Genomic DNA, 10,000 nt, shown 5'->3' with positions numbered 1-10,000 from the left:
CTCCCCTCCTCTCTTAACACATCTCTCCTCCTCTCCCCTCCTCTCATATCCCATCTCTCCTCCTCTCCCCTCCTCTCTTAACACATCTCTCCTCCTCTCCTCCTCCTCTCCTCTCCTCTCCCCCTCCTCTCATATCCCATCTCTCCTCCTCTCCCCTCCTCTCTTAACTCCATCTCTCCCCTCTCTTAACACATCTCCTCTCATATCCCATCTCTCCTCCTCTCTCCTCCCTCTTATCCCATCTCTCCTCCTCTCCCCTCCTCTCTCTAACCCATCTCTCCCCTCTCCTAACACATCTCCTCTCCTCTTATCCCATCTCTCCTTCTCTCCCCTCCTCTCTTAACCCATCTCTCCTCCTCTCTTAACACATCTCCTCTCCTCTTATCCCATCTCACCTCCTCTCCCCTCCTCTCTAACCCATCTCTCCCCCTCTCTTAACACATCTCCTCTCCTCTTATCCCATCTCTCCTCCTCTCCCCTCCTCTCTTAACCCATCTCTCCCCCTCTCTTAACACATCTCCTCTCCTCTTATCCCATCTCTCCTTCTCTCCCCTCCTCTCTTAACCCATCTCTCCCCCTCTCTTAACACATCTCCTCTCCTCTTATCCCATCTCTCCTCCTCTCCCCTCCTCTCTTAACCCATCTCTCCCCCTCTCTTAACACATCTCCTCTCCTCTTATCCCATCTCTCCTCCTCTCCCCTCCTCTCTTAACCCATCTCTCCCCCTCTCTTAACACATCTGCTCTCCTCTTAATACATCTCTCCTCCTCTCTTCTCCCCTTCTTTCCTCTCCTCCCTGCTCTCTGCCTCTATTCTCCATTCATCTTCTCCTCCTCTCCTCTCTCCTCTCCTCTCCTCTCTCTGCTCTCCCCTCCTCTCCTCGGTCCAGTGTAGTTCATTAGCAGTTTAAATGACTGCTGTTTTATGGGCTGCAGAAGGAGAGGTCCCTGCCCGGCACAGAACAGTGTGTAGCAGGAGATGACAATGGGCCCTGACAACAGCATTAGTTCACTGTACCTAAAGCACCAGCTGCCAGCTCGTAAAACACACTCCCTCACACACTTTCGACAGAGAGAGAGGAGAGAGAGAGAGAGAGCGAGAGAGAGAGAGAGAGAGAGAGAGAGAGAGAGAGAGAGAGAGAGAGAGAGAGAGGGAGAGGAGAGAGAGAGGGAGAGAGAGAGAGAGAGAGAGAGAGAGAGAGAGAGAGAGAGAGAGAGAGAGAGAGAGAGAGAGAGAGAGAGAGAGAGAGAGAGAGAGAGAGGGAGAGAGAGAGAGAGGGAGAGAGAGAGAGAGAGAGAGAGAGAGAGAGAGAGGGACAGAGAGGGAGAGGAGAGAGAGAGGGACAGAGAGAGGAGAGGGAGAGAAACAGACAGAGAAAGGGGGCAGATGAACGAAGGAGACAAAGATAGACATGAAGAGAGAATGAGAGAGAGATACAACGACAGATAGAGAGAGAGAGAGAGAGAGATAGATACAACGACAGATAGAGAGAGAGAGAGAGAGAGAGAGATACAATGACAGAGAGAGAGAGAGAGAGAGAGAGAGAGAGAGAGAGAGAGAGAGAGAGAGAGAGAGACAATACAACGAGAGATAGAAGAGAGAGAGAGAGAGAGAGAGAGAGAGAGAGAGAGAGATACAACGAGAGAGAGAGAGAGAGAGAGAGAGAGAGAGAGAGAGAGAGAGAGAGATACAATGACTGATAGAGAGAGAGAGAGAGAGAGAGAGAGAGAGAGAGAGAGAGAGAGAGAGAGAGAGAGAGAGAGCGAATGGGAAATATATAGAAGAAAAAAACTTTTCCCAAACATAGTGTGTCTAAACTCTGGTGTCCAAACACCCAGCGTGCCCTCGACCTTCTGTCTGAGGACCAACTAGGTTCACCCAGCCACATAATAATACACACAGGCACAAACGACCTGAGAGCACAGCAGGAAAGGGTGGCAACAGCACTGAAGGGAGTGATTGAAAAGGCTTCTTCTACTTTCCCCAACGCACAAGTGGTTATCTCCACCCTGCTACCACGAAAAGACTTCCACCCCTGCCACAATACAGCGGGTAAACGCAAGTATTTCCGTGACTGTGCCTCAAAACCAAATGTTTTCCTGGCCCACCACTCCACCCTGGACTTGAACAGCCTCTATGACCAGGTCCACCTCTACAAGGCAGCAGTGCCCACCTTTGCCAGGACCCTAAAGGACATCGCTCTCAAACGTATCCCCAACACTTCACACAGGAGCAACAGATCAATAGACTCCCCACCCAGACCAGCGAGACACCCTCCCAGACCTGCAGGACCCCCCTGGACCTACACATAGAGGACCCACGCCAAGAGGAATTACATCCAGACCACAGTACACCCAGACACATCCACACCCCCACCCCAACCAATCAACACCCCCCACGTCAACCATGCCCACACCCCATTTAGGCCCCCTCAGATCAGACCTATGCCACTCCTGCCCACCCCATGCACCCCACCCCGCAAAGAGGGCCTCAACATGGAAGCCACACATACGCCCAGGTAGTGAGCGGGCAAACAGTCCCAACCCCCACTCTCACACTCGCCCAAGCCAATAGCATGTACCAGATGCTCAGCAGGCTCTGCTCACACTTACTGGCCTGAGGCCAAACCACACGACCAACAACATTGGACATTCTATGGAACAAAAAGCCTTCACTATATCATCCTGGAATATCCAAGGCCTGAGGTCATCTGCCTTTGGCCTAAAGAGCAGAAACCCGGACTTCACCAAAGAAATCGGTAATACAGACATTGTCATCCTGCAAGAAACCTGGTATAGAGGAGACGGACCCACTGGTTGCCCTCTAGGTTACAGAGAGCTGGTAGTCCCATCCACCAAACTACCAGGTGTGAAACAGGGAAGGGACTCAGGGGGTATGCTAATTTGGTATAGAGCAGACCGAACTCACTCCATTCAATTAATCAAAACAGGAACATTCTACATTTGGCTAGAAATTCAAAAGGAAATTATCCTAACAGAGAAAAATGTCCTCCTGTGTGCTACCTATATCCCCCCACTAGAATCCCCATATTTTAATGAAGACAGCTTCTCCATCCTGGAGGGCGAAATCAATCATTTCCAGGCCCAGGGACATGTACTAGTCTGTGGCGACCTAAATGCCAGAACCGGACAAGAACCTGACACCCTCAGCACACAGGGGGACAAACATCTGCCTGGAGGTGACAGCATCCTCCCACATATGCCCCCTAGGCACAACTATGACAACATAACCAACAAAAACGGGTCACAACTCCTGCAGCTCTGTCGCACGCTGGGTATGTACATAGTCAACGGTAGGCTTCGAGGGGACTCCTATGGTAGGTACACCTATAGCTCATCTCTTGGCAGTAGTACTGTAGACTACTTTATCACTGACCTCAACCCAGAATCTCTCAGAGCGTTCACAGTCAGTCCACTAACACCCCTATCAGACCACAGCAAAATCACAGTCTACTTAAACAGAGCAATACTCAACCATGAGGCATCAAAGCCAAAGGAACTGAGTAACATTAAGAAATGCTATAGGTGGAAGGAATGCAGTTTGGAAACCTACCAAAAACAATTAGGCAACAACAAATTCAATCCCTTTTAGACAATTTCCTGGGTAAAACGTTCCACTGTAATAGTGAAGGTGTAAACTTGGCAGTAGAAAATCTTAACAGTATATTTGACCTCTCAGCTTCCCTATCAAATCTAAAAATCTCAAATAGAAAACCGAAGAAAATTAACAATAATGACAAATGGTTTGATGAGGAATGCAAAAATCTAAGAAAGAAATTGAGAAACCTGTCCAACCAAAAACATAGAGACCCGGAAAACCTGAGTCTACGCCTTCACTATGGTGAATCACTAAAACAATACAGAAATACACTACGGAAAAAGAAGGAACAGCATGTCAGAAATCAGCTCAATGTAATTGAAGAATCCATAGACTCTAACCACTTCTGGGAAAATTGGAAAACACTAAACAAACAACAACACGAAGAGTTATCTATCCAAAATGGAGATGTGTGGGTAAACCACTTCTCCAATCTTTTTGGTTCTATAACAAAGAACAAACAGCAAAAACATATACATGATCAAATACACATTTTAGAATCAACTAATAAAGACGACCAGAACCCACTGGATTCTCCAATTATTATTGAATGAACTACAGGACAAAATACAAACCCTCCAACCCCCAAAAAGTCTGTGGTGTTGATGGTATCCTCAATGAAATGATAAAATATACAGACCACAAATTCCAATTGGCTATACTAAAACTCTTTAACATCATACTTAGCTCTGGCATCTTCCCCAATATTTGGAACCAAGGACTGATCACCCCAATCCACAAAAGTGGAGACAAATTTGACCCCAAATAACTACCGTGGAATATGTGTCAACAGTAACCTTGGGAAAATCCTCTGCATTATTATTAACAGCAGACTCGTACATTTCCTCAATGAAAACAATGTACTGAGCAAATGTCAAATTGGCTTTTTACCAAATTACCGTACAACAGACCATGTATTCACCCTGCACACCTTAATTGACAACCAAACAAACCAAAACAAAGGCAAAGTCTTCTCATGCTTTGTTGATTTCAAAAAAGCCTTCGACTCAATTTGGCATGAGGGTCTGCTATACAAACTGATGGAAAGTGGTGTTGGGGGTAAAACATATGACATTATAAAATCCATGTACACAAACAACAAGTGTGCGGTTAAAATTGGCAAAAAACACACACATTTCTTCACACAGGGTCGTGGGGTTAGACAGGGATGCAGCTTAAGCCCCACCCTCTTCAACATATATATCAACGAACTGGCGCGGGCACTAGAAAAGTCTGCAGCACCCGGCCTCCCCTGCTAGAATCCGAAGTCAAATGTCTGCTGTTTGCTGATGATCTGGTGCTTCTGTCACCAACCAAGGAGGGCCTACAGCAGCACCTAGATCTTATGCACAGATTCTGTCAGACCTGGGCCCTGACAGTAAATCTCAGTAAGACCAAAATAATGGTGTTCCAAAAAAGGTCCAGTCACCAGGACCACAAATACAAATTCCATCTAGACACTGTTGCCCTAGAGCACACAAAAAACTATACATACCTTGGCCTAAACATCAGCGCCACAGGTAACTTCCACAAAGGTGTGAACGATCTGAGAGACAAGGCAAGAAGGGCATTCTATGCCATCAAAAGAAACATACATTTCAACATACCAATTAGGATTTGGCTAAAAATACTTGAATCAGTCATAGAGCCCATTGCCCTTTATGGTTGTGAGGTCTGGGGTCCGCTCACCAACCAAGACTTCACAAAATGGGACAAACACCAAATTGAGACTCTGCACGCAGAATTCTGCAAAAATATCCTCCGTGTACAACGTAAAACACCAAATAATGCATGCAGAGCAGAATTAGGCCGATACCCACTAATTATCAAAATCCAGAAAAGAGCCATTAAATTCTACAACCACATAAAAGGAAGCGATTCACAAACCTTCCATAACAAAGCCATCACCTACAGAGAGATGAACCTGGAGAAGAGTCCCCTAAGCAAGCTGGTCCTGGGGCTCTGTTCACAAACACAAACACAAACACACCCTACAGAGCCCCAGGACAACAGCACAATTAGACCCAACCAAATCATGAGAAAACAAAAAGATAATTACTTAACACATTGGAAAGAATTAACAAAAAAACAGAGCAAACTAGAATGCTATTTGGCCCTACACAGAGAGTACACAGCGGCAGCATACCTGACCACTGTGACTGACCCAAAATTAAGGAAAGCTTTGACTATGTACAGACTCAGTGAGCATAGCCTTGCTATTGAGAAAGGCCGCCGTAGGCAGACATGGCTCTCAAGAGAAGACAGGCTATGTGCTCACTGCCCACAGGATGAGGTGGAAACTGAGCTGCACTTCCTAACCTCCTGCCCAATGTATGACCATATTAGAGAGACATATTTCCCCAGATCACACAGATCCACAAAGAATTCGAAAACATATCCAATTTTGAAAACTCCCATATCTACTGGGTGAAATTCCACAGTGTGCCATCACAGCAGCAAGATTTGTGACCTGTTGCCACGAGAAAAGGGCAACCAGTGAAGAACAAACACCATTGTAAATACAACCCATATTTATGCTTATTTATTTTATCTTGTGTCCTTTAATTATTTGTATTTGTATATTTATATATATATATATATATATATATATATATATATATATATATATATATATATATATATAATATGACATTTGTAATGTCTTTACTGTTTTGAAACTGTTGTATGTGTAATGTTTACTGTTAATTTTTGTTGTTTTCCACTTTATATATTCACTTTGTATGTTGTCTACCTCACTTGCTTTGGCAATGTTAACACATGTTTCCCCTGCCAATAAAGCCCTTGAATTGAATTGAAATTGAATTGAGAGAGAGAGTGAGAGAGAGAGAGAGAGAGAGATACAACGACAGATAGAGAGAGAGAGAGATACAACGAGAGATATATATATATAGAGAGATAGAGAGAGAGAGAGAGAGAGAGAGAGAGAGAGAGAGAGATACAATGACAGAGAGAGAGAGAGAGAGAGAGAGAGAGAGAGAGAGAGAGAGAGAGACAATGAGAGAGAGAGAGAGAGAGAGAGAGAGAGAGAGACAGAGAGAGAGAGAGAGAGAGAGAGAGAGAGAGAGATACAACGACAGATAGAGAGAGAGAGAGAGAGACAGATATATAGAGAGATAGAGAGAGAGAGAGAGATAGAGAGAGAGAGAGAGAGAGAGAGAGAGAGAGAGAGAGACAGAGAGAGAGAGAGAGATACAACGACAGATAGAGAGAGAGAGAGATACAACGAGAGATATAGAGAGAGAGAGAGAGAGAGAGAGAGAGAGAGAGAGATACAACGACAGAGAGAGAGAGAGAGAGAGAGAGAGAGAGAGAGAGAGAGAGAGAGAGAGAGAGAGAGAGAGAGAGAGAGAGAGAGAGAGAGAGAGAGAGAGAGAGAGAGAGAGAGAGAGAGAGAGAGAGAGAGAGAGAGAGATACAACGACAGATAGAGAGAGGATCTACAATGTTAAGTAACAGCTCCTAATGACCATCTGAAGGTGGAGAGGATCACTGAGGAGCGGACAGTAATCAACGGCCAGAGGTGGCCACCATGATTATCAGCTGCTGGACATACCACAGCCCTCTGGGTAAAATACGACCCTTAACTGGCCACCGCCTGGGCCACAAGGTTACCGGGAGGACGACACACACAGTATGAAATACACCCTCAAACTACCGGGAGGACAACAGTCTCTAAAACAGACCTCTTAACTTCCATTGTTGTGTAAGAGGATCCAGGCCTGACAACACCAACAACCAGTTCTATTGAAACGAATTGAGGCCAAAAATACTTTGAAGCCTTCAGTTGTTCTTGTTCAGGTAACAGAGTAGAGTTCCTTCAATCACAACCCTCCAAACAGGCACTTCCTTTCAGTTAGAGGTTAGATGTCACAGGTCTCTGAGTTCCAGGAAGTGACACAGTGTCACCTGACTCTGGTCTGTTGTGTTGAAACTGCAGGGTGATACGGCTTGTTGCTCTTTAATGAGCCAACCTGATCATCCCAATCTGCTATCACTTTACTACTGATACTAACATAGATGTGTATGAGAGAGAGAGAGAGAGAGAGAGAGAGAGAGAGAGAGAGAGAGAGAGAGAGAGAGAGAGAGAGAGAGAGAGAGAGAGAGAGAGAGAGAGAGAGAGAGAGAGAGAGAGAGAGAGAGAGAGAGAGAGAGAGAGAGAGAGAGAGAGAGAGAGAGAGAGAGAGAGAGAGAGAGAGAGAGAGAGAGAGAGAGAGAGAGAGAGAGAGAGAGAGAGAGAGAGAGAGAGAGAGAGAGAGAGAGAGAGAGAGAGGGAGAGAGTGAGAGAGAGAGAGAGAGAGAGAGAGAGAGAGAGAGAGAGAGAGAGAGAGAGAGAGAGAGAGAGAGAGAGAGAGAGAGAGAGAGAGAGAGAGAGAGAGAGAGAGAGAGAGAGAGAGAGAGAGAGAGAGAGAGAGAGAGAGAGAGAGAGAGAGAGAGAGAGAGAGAGAGAGGGAGAGAGAGAGAGACAGAGAGAGAGAGAGAAAGATAGAGAGTGAGTGAGAGAGAGAGAGGTTCTTAGTTATGGACACTGCAGCTCAGTGAGTGTGCCAGCCAACAGCTATGTTGTCATTACATTTTAAGGCTGGAAGCTGGGGACAGGGAGCCATGCTGGGAGGAGGCGGGGAGGCGGGGGGGGGAGTGAAAGTTGAGGGTGTGTGAGGGCTTGGCACAGTGGCACCTCTTGTGCAGAGCAAGCCCAGTAAGCCCAGTAGTATGTATTCTGAGGTAACGTCAAGCTGGCCTCTACACCTGCTGACAGTCACCAGTGAAAAGAAAAGGTAGCTTTGGATCCAGTATTACAGTTCCTCTGTAACCTACAATGGACCCAGTATACAGTTCCTCTGTAACCTACAATGGACCCAGTATACAGTTCCTCTGTAACCTACAATGGATCCAGTATACAGTTCCTCTGTAACCTACAATGGATCCAGTATACAGTTCCTCTGTAACCTACAATGGATCCAGTATACAGTGAGTTGTAGAGGAAGACATGGTGATCCAACCAGATACATGACACCAGACCTGTTAAATAAATGACTAACCTAGAAAGATCCAGGTACAGTCACTGATACCCAGGGGGCCGAGCGGTGCCTCCATGGCACACTGTGTCCCTTTCGGAGAGGTTCCTGTCGTCCTAATGCTTCATCCAATACTAACACAATTGCCTGTGTTCTCACCCGAGCTCTAAGCCAATCACATTCACTTCCCTGACCACACATCCAATCACGTGCATTGACGAGAACATTACAGTAGAACAGTAATCTAATTTGCCGAAGGTTCAGAAATGGCCCTCTGCTATAAACTATTTTCTAAACTCATAACGTCTGTAACATAACCTGTGTATTGTTGATTTGATGCCCCATCAATAGGAAGGCAAGGTAATGACATCCCCATATTGTTACCTACTGTTCTGTGCCTTCATGTTTACAAATGCCAAAGGGGTAGACATGGGAATCGGGTTAGAGTTAGAGTAAGGGGTTAGGTGTTAGGGGTATGGGTAAGGGGTAAGGGATTAGGGGTGAGAGTTAATGACAGTTAGGGGTAAGGGATTAGGGTTAATATCAGGTTAGGGGTTAGGGTTAATATCAGGTTAGGGGTAAGGGATTAGGGATTAGGGTTAATATCAGGTTAGGGGTAAGGGATTAGCGGTTAGGGTTAATGTCAGGTTAGGGGTAAGGGTTAGGGTTAATATCAGGTTAGGGGTTAGGGTTAATATCAGGTTAGGGGTAAGGGTTAATATCAGGTTAGGGGTAAGGGATTAGGGATTAGGGATTAGGGTTAATATCAGGTTAGGGGTACGGGATTAGCGGTTAGGGTTAATATCAGGTTAGGGGTAAGGGTTAGGGTTAATATCAGGTTAGGGGTAAGGGTTAGGGTTAATATCAGGTTAGGGGTAAGGGTTAATATCAGGTTAGGGGTAAGGGATTAGGGATTAGGGGGTAGGGTTAATATGAGGTTAAGTGTAAGGGTTAGGGTTAATATCAGGTTAGGGGTAAGGGTTAGGGTTAATATCAGGTTAAGGGTAAGGGTTAGGGGTAACGTCAGGTTAGGGGTAAGGGTTAGGGTTAGGGGTAAGGGTTAGAGGTTAGGAGTTAGGGATTAGGGGTTAGGGTTAATATCAGGTTAGGGGTAAGGGTTAGGGTTAATATCAGGTTAGGGGTAAGGGATTAGGGGTTAGGTTTAATGTCAGGTTAGGGGTAAGGGTTAATGTCAGGTTAGGGGTAAGGGTTCATATCAGGTTAGGGGTAAGGGTTAATATCAGGTTAGGGGTATGGGTTAGGGGTAATGTCAGGTTAGGGGTAAGGGTAAGGGGTAAAGGTTAGGGGTAAGGGTTAGGGGTAAGGATTAGGGGTAACGGTTAGGGG

At 45.8% G+C, this 10,000-nt stretch overlaps 1 protein-coding gene across 1 annotated transcript in view; it reads right to left on the bottom strand.

The window, feature by feature from the left end:
• LOC127919567 (transmembrane protein 255B-like) overlaps positions 1 to 10,000 on the bottom strand; it is a 20,023-nt gene that overhangs the window by 5,532 nt on the left and 4,491 nt on the right. The window lies entirely within an intron of this gene.

This window comes from Oncorhynchus keta, unplaced genomic scaffold, assembly GCF_023373465.1.
Source record: "Oncorhynchus keta strain PuntledgeMale-10-30-2019 unplaced genomic scaffold, Oket_V2 Un_contig_17093_pilon_pilon, whole genome shotgun sequence".
In the NCBI taxonomy this organism is placed as follows: Eukaryota; Metazoa; Chordata; class Actinopteri; order Salmoniformes; family Salmonidae; genus Oncorhynchus; species Oncorhynchus keta.
This window is presented reverse-complemented; position numbering and strand designations above follow the sequence as displayed.